The sequence below is a fragment of the Cryptomeria japonica genome, chromosome 11 (assembly GCF_030272615.1).
Source record: "Cryptomeria japonica chromosome 11, Sugi_1.0, whole genome shotgun sequence".
Taxonomy (NCBI): domain Eukaryota; kingdom Viridiplantae; phylum Streptophyta; class Pinopsida; order Cupressales; family Cupressaceae; genus Cryptomeria; species Cryptomeria japonica.
In genome coordinates this window covers 52,152,667-52,165,412 of record NC_081415.1, presented here as the reverse complement: position 1 = coordinate 52,165,412, position 12,746 = coordinate 52,152,667, and positions in this window count along the sequence as shown.

Sequence of the window (12,746 nt, the reverse complement as noted above, 5' to 3'; positions counted from 1 at the left end):
ATATAAATATTTTATAACATACAAGTTATTGTTTCATTAAATATTTATATTTAAAGACATCTTAAACTAAGTAACCAAAAATTCAAGTTCTATGCAATTCATATTTAAAAGTGTATAAAATACATACATACATATACATATGTATACACATGTGTGTTTGTATATATGTATATAAATGCGAATATGTGTGTGTGTTCTCTTTGATTGATATTTAAATGGAGCTTATAAATTGTAGTTTAGATATAAGGTTTGTAAATATAATTATTATTGGAAATTAAATTTGAAAGAACAACTAAAAGTAATAAAATCTTTGGATCAATCTATTAGTGCAATTTAAATTGGGAATATTGATTATTTTTGCAAATAATTGTTGATTTGACTAACAATTTTATTGTGGATTAATTCAATTCCAATATTTCTATACCATGGACCTATTTAAAGGGGGACAAGTGCATAGATCACTTAGCCATCCTACACTAGCATGATCTCATAACATAAAATTTGGGGTGTGTTAATCTTCTTATAGGAGCTTGATTTCCTTTTGGGGGAAGTGAATTGATCATGTGACTATCTAAGTTGTCAAAAAACCAAATTTATGGCTGTCCAAAAATAAAGCTGCATCATTTCATGACACTTTGAAATTATGTTGTAGGAAGCTTTCAAATTGGCAATAATTTTTCTAAAGTAGTAGGTTTTAAAGTTTGACAATTTATCACCTTTCATATAAAATTTTATTACTTTCTAACGTACTTTCTATGGAATCTATTTTTAAGTGTATTAATCTATGTGAAGGTTGACCATCAATGACCTTTTGTATAAAAAATTGTTATATATAATTAAATAATAATAATATAAAATTGGCTATAACTAGATATATTTGGGTACATTTTTGTCTATTATTAGTACTTGTCATTAGGTTAGTATTATTTCAATCGGTTGCACTCAATTTTCATTGATGTTATTATTCAATTTCTTTTTCAACAATTTTAACTATGATTTTTTTCTTTTGATTTTTTTTTTTTCAATTTTTTAAAAGTTAAGATGCTTCATTTTTAAGTTTCTAAATTACATAAATTATTTTTCTCCAATCTAATTGACTAAAAAATTTACATCTTATTAGCGGATTTCATAGATCCACTATCTAAATGATTTTTTTTAGGCAATTGTTAGATACATTAACATAATCTTTAGCATATTCTATAACACTCTAATCCTAATCTTAAATCTAAGCATATCTCTAATTGAACCTTAACATATTTAACCTAAGTCTAACTAACACCAACTTTAAATTCGAAAGACTCTTAATGATGTTTATTAAATTTTGTGTAAATTTAAATTTTATTACGAACTAGACATGAAATTTGTACAAACTATTCACTAATTTATGTATATAAAATGTGACATTTTGATTTTAATTTTTTGTTTTGTTGACTATAAGCTTTTTCTTGTCCACTCTTAATACTTTTATCTCAACTCCTAAATTTACTATTTCTCCATTTTCTCATTAATTTATACTTTTTAAAATGTATTATGAACTTTAAATAATTAATATTTTTATATATACATTATTTGTAACATTTGATCTACAATATTTAATCTTAACTTTTCTATATATACATTATTTTTATATTTTTATGGGAGTTAGGTTATGTTGTTGAATGTGTGGCAACTTCAACTAATTTATCTTAAATAACAATTTTCTTTTAATGAATTAGGTTATGTTGTTGAATATGTGACAGTTTTAACTGTTTTATACGATCATTTTTTTTAATATGGTTAAATTTTGTTTCAATATATATTTCTCGTAGTATCTTATATATATTTGTAAAAATATAGGTATGTTAAAATATGGGCATGTTAGTATAATAATATTAAAATTATTTATTTTAGTTAGGTTAGGGTTATCTTTTAAAATTAATTTAATGCATATTCTAATTAAAAATAATATAGTAATTAAAATACAATAATATAAAAATCTTAATATTTATATATATGACACTACTTTTAATCTAACCTTAAATCTATCCAAGTCTCTAATTTAATATTAACATAACCATAAATTAAAGATTTAACTTAAGCCTAACCTAACATCAACTTTAAACATAACACTAACTTAACAATAATCTTAAAATATATAACTAATTATATTATTTTAGTTAGGTTAGGGTTATCCTCATGAAATTTAATAATATAAAACTTTGATAAGAAAGTAATATTGTTTTTTATTAGAAAAGCAGGGATTTCGAAAGGGCCCTGACCCTTGAACAAAGCATGTTTTGGGGAAGACCCAAAACAATGAAAAAAGGAAAAACAACCTAAAGCCACACCAACCACAGCCAACAATAAAAGCTGACTATGCAACCACCAGGCCTAAGCCATTACACGAAAGACCTTAATAGAAACCAACACAAGGGGTTTTATCAGGCTCCCATAACCTCTGGGCTTAAAGAGACCCCAAACCCCCAAATGTCTCCACCTCAATAGAAGACAAAGAAAGGGATCAAGATAGATGAAAACATTCCAACTTTGGATGAACAACCAGGGGCTATAGGCCAATCTCCACCTCCATAGGAGACAACGAAGGAACAACTAGTAAGAGCACAAACTGGAATTCCAAGACTGCAACCACTGAATCAAAATCAACCCCAAACCAGCAGGAGCAAAATCCACCTCGATAGGACTAGCAAGAGCGCAAGTTGAGGCAAGGTAGCTCCACCTCCATAGGAGCCAATGAAGGAAAAGTTGGGGAAACCCAATCCAAGCCCCAAGCTAGGGTTCCAAGACCAAAGCCACTAGATAAGGACCACTTTCCAACCCACAGAAGAAAAACCCACCTCGATAGGGCAGCAAGGAGTGTCGAAAGGCTAGAGCCAGAGAGTAAGAATGACCTCAAAGAGAGCACCAATCACCAAAATGGTGTTAAGATCACACACCATCACAAAGCAAGAAATCATAAGCACAACCACCATAAGTGAAGTTGTACAAACGAAGTCAGTGAAAACGTTGTCAAGATTCAGCAGCACGGGGATACAAGATCCCATTACCATCATACACAACCACAGGACAAACCCAGCAACATTGACCGCCAAAGAGGCACACCATGTAGCTCCCCATAGAAAGCTAAGGGAGGGATATGCAAATCCAGTAACCACAACATTCCACAATGAGGAAATGAACATCCACAGACCAAGCACACCAACCACCAAACGATGACTCCCCAGGAGGAGAAAAAGATCATGGGTAGAACAAAAACCCCACTGAACACAAAGATCCCCAACACCAAGCAGTGCCCAAGCAGTGGCACACAAGGAATGGGCAAGAAAAGGGCAGGAAGGAGGCCTCCCCACAATGAATCTTCGCACCGTACAATGGAAACTCCAGCCAAGAGCCCCAACCACCAAGGAGTGCACTACGCCAACAACAACAACATCCATCAAACTCCAGCAACCAAAATAGAAGCCACTAAGTTAACCCAAAGACTAGGCCCAACCAAAAGGAAAGCACGAGCACCAAGCACGCATAGGGGAATAAACCAGCAGAGATACCCATGGAAACCTACAAAATCAAACTCCATAGGCACACCCACAGGGAACCCACAACAAGCGACTAACAGAACCCGCCACCACAGGAAAAGGAGGCCATCCAAATGCATAACACACATCGAGAGAGAAACAACCCCCACAACAACATGAAGACCTAGCCACGAACAACCATGACGCCTCTCTAGCATCCACATCCGCCAAGAGCAAAGAGGGAGGTCATCCAGGCCCGACCAAGTAACCACCAGCGGGCTGCAACAATGAGGCCAAGAGAGGCCAAAGGCATGCACCGAGTAGAAAATACTCAGCACCAGATCAGAATGATCCCCATCATCTTCCACTTCAGCTTCACCGCCATCCCCCTCAGTTTGAAAATCTGAGTTTCCCGCTCCTCTGCTCTCGCTTGCCATCAAAGGTTAAGAAAGTAATATTGTTAATATATTAACAATATATAATATTCAAAATAACAATATTTTAGTTATTATAATATTAAAATTATTTATTTTAGTTTTGTTATGGTTATTCTCATGCAATGCAATATTCTATCACTTATAAGTGGAATAGAATTAGATAATATTACAATATATCTTAGTATTTCTAATACAATCTCATTTTGTAAAAATCAAATTACAATATATTTAATTTTAATCTACAATGTATATAATTAGAAGTTACAATTATAATTCAAATCACATTGACTATTTCTATTTCTAAATCATATAACTACAATCTTACGATTTCCGAATAGACTAATAATCATCTAATTCAAAAGATCATTCTTATTTATTCGGATAATAATAGTTACATTTATTAATTCTATTACAATATTAAAATGACAAGTATTTGCCACTATGTGACACTTGTTTTTCATAGTTTTTTCATAAATATGCTATTAAACTATAATATAAAAGAGGTAGGTATGAGGGATTGAAGGTCAGATTGAAGATGAGATAAGTATTAACATATGAAATATATTTAGAAAGATTTTTAAAAAAATTATACGTCTATCAAATAGATTTCAATTATTAAATAAATTTTATCATGATATTGATGTTTTATAATGTTCTCTTACTTCAATTTGTTATTTTATTATATTCATTTTTTTATTTTTTTTGGTCTCAAACATGTATTTTTAAGTATAAGGGATTGTGGAGTTCTGTTTCTCTAATTTTTGAGGTAAAGAAATTAGATAATGATTTTCTTTGTTCAATGTATTTTGTAGAATTTATTCACTACAAGAGTTGATATGGAACATTGGAAGGGACCCTAAAATATGAGACAAGATACTTGAATTCAATATGAACAAATTCATAGGATCCAAGATCGATCCACACTCTAGTGACTTCCAACTCACACATTTTGGTACAAATAGGCACATATGTGTAGACACTAGAACAAGGATTACCATGGTAGAGTATACTTTATGGTCATTAAACCACAACTTTAATTGCAAAATATCCTCAAATTAAAGGATGCTTATGGACTAGCATGGTAGAAGAATGAGCCTCTTGTGGTCAAGGTTGTCCATGATTTGCACCCCATTTATACTGGATAAAGATGAGAACATTCCAGTTAAATACTTTTTAGAGTAATATACTAAGATTTGTTTGGTGTCTATTAATAATAATGGTTGGAGTGGAAATCCTTATATTAAAATAAAAGATATATGTATAATTATATTATTTATATACTTTTAAATATGAATTGCATAGAACTTAATTTTCTAGAACTAATTAGTTTAGCTTACAGTCTTTAAATGTAAATATTTAATAGAACCATAACTTTTATATTATAAAATATTTAGATTGAATATATTAATTATAATATTTTGTACTTAATATATTGTTAGCTCTTAAATAATAGTATTATAGTATTTATGTTTATCTAATACCTCTATATGTATTGTTATATTTTTTTCAATGAGATTCTAGGTGAAGTTTAATCTATACTAGAAACAACCCCAATTTGTATGTATGTATACATATAGATGTATATATGTATGTATGCATATGTGTGTGTGTATACATACATACATATTTATACACACACACACAAACACATCTCTCTCTCTCTCTCTCTCTCTCTCTCTCTCTCTCTCTCTCTCTCTCTCTCTCTCTCTCTCTCTCTCTCTCTCTCTCTCTCTCTCTCTCTCTCTCTCTCTCTCTCTCTCTCTCTCTCTCTCTCTTTAAATGATTGGTATTTAAATGAAGCTTATAAATTGTAGTTTGGATCTAAGGTTTTTAGATATATTTATTATTGAAATTTAGGTCTAAAAGAATAACTAAAGGTAATAAATCGTTGGATCAATCTATTATTGCAATTAAAATTGGGAAAATTGATCATTTGTGCAACTAATTATTATTTTGGCTAACAATTTTACTATAGGTTAATTCCATTCCACTATTTAATGGCATTGGCCTATCTAAAGGAGGACAAGTACATAGATCACTTAGCCATCCTACACTGGCATGACCTAGTAACATAAACTTTGGGGTGAGTTAATCGTCTTCTAGGATGTTGATTGCCCTTTAAGAGAAGTGAACTAATCTTGTGACTATCTAAGTTGTTGATCATGTCAAAAATCCCATCAACGACTATAAGTAATGAGATCAAGAGGTGACTCTACAACAAACAATGTCATCTCATTTAGTCTATAAGAATTCTTGCATTTATCGCACAAATATTCATATCATTTTCTCATTGGCATTCAATGAGAGTAGAAGTATGCATGCATGCTTTAAAAAAAAAACTACTTGAACTCTTCCTACCAACAAAATAATTTGTTATCTTAATTAGATAACATATTTTTTATTTTATTTATATACTAGTTTCACATTTACAATAAGAGATAGCTCAATACCAAAAGAAATGCCACAATATCAAGTTATTTCAACGTATATTATTTATTTCTAATTTTGGATATTCACTAATGAATGGGACCATATTGAGACATTAAAACTTTATTTTACGAATAGCCAACTAAGATCTTGAATATAAAAATTTAAAATTTCTAAAGTGTTGTTCAACTATTTTAAAGAGTTTTGTACAAATAATAAGTTATCATTAGCAAAATATGAGTTAATCACAATAATATTTTGATAAATGTAAATACCAAATATAAGCTACAATTCATTAGATTTTTGTAATAAATAACCCAATTCATTAGGAGTAACCAAATTTAAAATGGGTCATAGAGGATGTCCTTGTCTAATGAAGTGTTATAAAGGGAATGGATCAAATATAGCACTATCAAACACTAAGTGGATATCTGCATATTTAAAAAACATTTAAAAATGAGCACAAATTCAAGGTCCAAAACCTAGTCATAACATCATTTTGATGATGAAATTCTAGCATAGGCTTTGTCAAAATTTTATATGACCAACAAAAAAAATTTACTTGATTTTTGAGCCTATTCAAGAGTTTTCTATAAAACTAGTATATAATGAAGAATACGTCTAAGCCCCAAAGAAAGAGTGTTTTTTTTTGGTCTCACAATACTTCAAACGTACTAAAGGTAATATTGGAAAAATGCCTTGAGAATAGTTTTAGAGGAAATATTCAAGAAGATGATAAGGTGCTAGCCTAAAATCATGACTTCATTCCTCCCCTTATCTAAAAGTTTAACTTAAACATTATTGATACTTGGACTTAGAGATCTTTTTCCAACAACTTACAAATAAAATATATAGAAATTATCTTAATGTGTGGCCAAATGGTCTAATAAAACTCTACTATGAGCCCATCAAAGATTGGACTTTTATTAGGTGTCATAAACATCTCTTCGAGAGAAAGGAATTGATCCAAAAAATTGTTATACCAAGATCAATTTTATTATGGATAAAGTATTTGTATATATCTAAACAAAAGTTTCTTGTAAATAATCCAACTGATTTATCTTTTTGAGAAGTCTCCCATAATTTTTTCAGAATATTAAAGTTATGTTAAAGGGATCTGAATTTAATGAACTCTAATCATCCTCAATGAACATTTTTTCTCTTTCTTATAATTTATTTCAAATTATTAAGAAAACAATAATTGAGTGTATATTAGCTTCTCTAATCAAATGAATCTTAAATCCTATTGTAACACTTGACCTCCTATAAATCTCAAATTTACATATAATTATATTCTGATAAAATTAATAATAAATGCACCTTGAAACAATGATACCATATATAAATAAAAATAATTAAAAATATGAAAAAAACATTTATAATCAACTTTCATGATCCATATACTTATACACAAGATAGTCTTCCACATTCATATTTTAAAATGATAATTAATGGTTTTATAAATGATTTTTTTTTTAAATCTAGTCTAATCAGCTTTTTATAAGTTCAATTGTCCCACAAATACCAAGGTGCACACAATCATAAACTCACGGGATTGATATTATATTATAATTAATTTAACAAAATATGAATCAAATTAATATATCTCTTATATTTTCGAAGAGATTAGGTTTATGTAGGAACAAAACAACCAAAATAGTTTGAATAATTTCCAACTAAAATTCTTTGAAATAATGTATAATCCTTTTTTTTTAATAAATTAACCTAATGACTGTGATTTAAGTAGTTGGCATAAACGTATCAGTTAAAAATTATATTTGACAATGGCAAAAATTGAAGGTACTTGGTTTAGAAGGTTGAAAATCAATCACATTCTTTATACAGCCAATGGATATGTTCATAATTTTTATATGATATTAAAATGATATATAATGGATGTCATTTATTAATATATTATTTGTATGGATATATATTCATTTATTTGGAAAAATTTCTTGCAAATGAATCTATATTTACAATATTAAATAATTTGAGGTTCTTTTATGGAAACAAATTTACTCAATATTTAGGAAAGAAATGTTCTTTGCCATGCAACATGCAACAAAGAGATGGAACAACTTAAGCACAAAATCTCTTCATGTAGTCTACTATGTTGTATTGTGATTAGTGTGATCAATATAAAAATGATCAAATAAAAGAAATATCTTTGAAAATAGAAAAATGGTATTTTGATTGAATCTGACTTCATAAATTGAGAATAAAAAATTAAAATAATTTCATTCAATGTTTTATAGTAACATTGGAGTCTATGTTGTTGAATCTTATTTGGATGGTTCCTCTAGGAGGTTGAGGTGCCTTCTACTATTGCTGATGTTGTTGTTGATTCCACCGTTTTGGGTCTTCCTGCCCCAACGGACCCTGTTGCCTCTGATTTGCAACTTCTTCTACACCTACTGGTCCTTCTTTTGTTGACCTGCAACATCCTTCTGTTCTGCAACTATCTCATGTTCTGCAGCAGCCTTCTTCTCCTGTTCTGCAGCAATTGACTGTTGTCTCGTAGCAACCTGCTGCTAGCTTCACTAATGGTTTACAAGCGAGTTCCTTACCGCTTGGTCATTCCCTTGATGGCCCCGATAACAGTATCGCATGGACTGTTGTTTGTCGTAGGTGGAAGGGGAAGTCCTCCCCGCCCCCCCTTGGATCGGTTCTCCACACCCCTTCTTGAGTTGGGTTTTTGTTGTTGAAGGTTGGACAAGTTTCCTTTGTTCAAACTTATTAATCTCGGACTTGCTCCGATGTGTTGTCTTTTTGCTTGTGGGAATTCTTTCTTTTTTGATAGTCTATGACTTTGTTAAGGGTCAACGCCCTAGTTAACGTTGCTTTTTAAATCAAAAACATTGGAGTCTAGAACGAAATTAACACCATTAAAAACTATTAAACTTGGAAATTAAATTATTAGACTATTAAAAATAAATTAAATTTGTCGAAGGGTAGTTGTTTAATTAGTTGTACTCAATTGACAAGCATGATTTTATGTTCCATGATTATGCCATCTATCCCCTAAAGGTGCGATTGGGCCCACTTCGACCTCATGTGAATTTGATAGACAAATTCCCTTACCAATAATAGCTTAATCAAAGAACAACATATTATTTTAAAAAATGATACCAAGAGGTGACTCTACAAAAACATATTATTTTAAAAAATGATACCAAGAGGTGACTCTATGACAAGCAATGCCATCCTATGTTGAGACATTAAAAAAATTGGTATATGAAGAGTAAACTGAGACTCCAAAACACAATGTAATATAAATTTAAAATGTCTAAAGTATTATTCAATTCAATTTTAGAGTCTTGTAGGAAGAGTAAGTTGTCATCAACAAAATCACAACAACATTTTGAGGGATGGAAATAATAAATATAAAGCTACAATTTCCTATTTTTTGCAATATATAACCCAAAGCATTAGGAGTAAGCACATATAAAAATGGTGATAAAGGATATCCTTGTCTAATGAAGTATTGTAAATTGGCATAATCAAATATATAGCTATTAAGAACTATGGGCATTGGCATATTTGAAAATCATTTGAACATGAGCTCAAATTCAAGTCCCAAAACCTAATCATCATATCATTTTGGTGATGAAATTCTAGCATTAGGTTTGTCAAAATTTAATTTGACAAAGAAAAAAAAAATTACTTAAGAGTTTTGAATTACTTAAGAGTTTTGAACTCATTCACAAGATTTCTATATAAGAATTAGATTATCAAAAATATATTTAAACCTCAAAGAAAAAAAATTATTTCGTTTTGACAATACTTTTTACTAGTGGTTATATTGAAATACCTAATGTCTCAAGGCAATAATTTTGTAAGAAATATTTAATGAGTCGATAGGGTGCTAGCTTAAATTGGTGTCCTCATTCTTGCCCTTACCAAACAGTTTAACTAAGACTTTGTTGAAACTTGGACTTAGAGATCCTTTTCCAAAATCTTCCAAAAAAGCCTATAAAATTTATCTTTATTGGGTTCCTAGATAGTCTAAGAAAACTCCATGAGGAGCCCATCAAATCTCGGACCTTTTTTATGTGCCATAGAAAAGCAAGTGCATTCAATCTCTTCAAAGGAAAGGAGTTTATCCAAAAACTTGTTATACCAAGGTCATTGTTTAATGGATATTATATTTGACTATTTCTAATGAAGGGTTTCTTTTATATCCTTGAGTTGATTTCTCCTTTTAAATTTTTTCCATAAATATTTTAGAATAATAAATTTATCTCAAAGGGGTCCATATTTATCAAATCCTTAGCATCAATCAATGAATAATTTCTCTTTCTTGTAATTATAATTTAAACAAATTTTTTTTTTTTTTAAAAGAAAAGTAACCTTCTACACGTCTCAAATTTACTCAATCATATTTCAATAAAACTTATAAAAAACGCAATAAATACACCCTAAAACAATAGTGGCATATGAAAAATAAAAATAATTAGATATATGAAAAATATGTTTATGATAACCTTCCATAATGTCCATAATTTTACACTAGATAGTATTCCTCAATCTTTCATTCACTAAGACACATAATTATAGACTAGGCAATCTTATGAGACAATTGAACTACCTATTTAAGAGATTTCTTAAACTAATTAACCACTAAATAATTAAACAAGTTTTATAATAGTGTAACATATATCATATATTATTTATATACATAACGTGTTAGATTATATTTTAAAATGATACTTAATTAGTGCAAATATCAATACAGTGCACATGGGCCTTGTTAATCTCTTGAAACCATTCTAACCAGATTTTTTAATTCAATTGTCCCACAAATACGAAGAAGATGCACACAAAACTACTGTATCATGCAGTCAAAGGAACGAGTTTATATATAATTTAACAGACTCTGAATAAAGTTAAAACACCTTGCAATATTTCCCAAAAGATTGAGTTCAGTCAAATGTATATTTGAAGAAGACCCACTGGTTTGTCACATGTTTGCACCAAACAACAAAACAGTCTGAGTCATTTCTAACTTTAAAAAAGACTTGCAAAATAAACCATGTTCCTGCAAATGGCTACAGGAAGTCAGCATTTTCATGGTTCTGTGTATATTGGATTACATATATATATCAAGAAGAATAGACAACTTTATTGATGGGCTGTTTTAGGTGTCACTTTGAGATGATGTTATACATAGCTTTTCTATAGTAGATTCTCTCAAACTTTTTCCGTATAGTTCTAAAGTGTACTAATCTAATGACTATGATAGGTTATGGGTATTAAAAGGTTGGCAAGCAACTTCCCTGTACAACTTGATTCCTTCCTTCTATACATAGCATAGCAGGTAACCTAGCAACAAGTTATGAGCACCTCTCTGCTATAACATAAAGAGAGGAAGGACTAAGTGAATAAGACATTCATAAGGTATAAATTTTGAAATCAACGAGCACAACATTAAATATTTCTTTGAAAGAGGTGGGATTTGGTTGATTTGTAGAATGAGTGGTCGTGAATGACATCAAGGCATTAGAAATAAAGAGGGGTTCATGTAGACATCATGATACTTCAATTCATGTTTTCAGTTGTGCAGATCACAAAAGGTGAACCAAAAAACTTGAGGATGATACAACTCAAAGATATAGAGGTCTAAAGAAAAGAATTGAAAAGAAAACCCAAGAAATCTATCTATGTTAACCTAAATTACTCAAAAGAAGCATACAAAGAACATACTACAAAACCATCTTTTTAATCTAAAGGCGAGGTTGAACTTAAAATAAATTATATTGTTAACACATTTTCTTACACGTAATAATTGTATTGTCTATAAACTTGATTGACAAAAGTTTAAAATAGAAGGAAAACTGCTCTTCGTGGCCACAACTTGATTTCTAATTCATGTAGGCTTATTATTATTAAAAATATTTGGAAGTTTCACTATCAGGCTGTCTTGTCTCACTTTTTTCTTCCCATGAAAATTGAAATTCAAATCATATGTTTCAGTGTACAAACTCAAATGGTCTGCCTAACCTCTTATGTTCATGAACATATTAAGCCTAAAAAATGTCAGTCAATTCTGAGTGTTTAACACTTTAAGCCTAAAAGTATAAGCTTAGTGTGTAATTTAAACTGTTTCATAATGATCTAATCTACAGACTAAAAATCTTCATCAATGCAGCTATTAGACAGAATTAAGCCAGCTACTATGCACATCATCTCAGGCTTGCCTCTTGAACAAGTGATGGAAATACACAGTGAAATGGGTTCTTTTGTAAACTTGAATTTCTGGTCTTCTCAGTTTGGTGGCTAAGGAAGTGACTTAAGTATACCTTTCACTCCTCTTATGCTGCTGTCTTGTTATCTGCTCCAGCTATTATGTTAAGCTCTTGCTGATTTATTG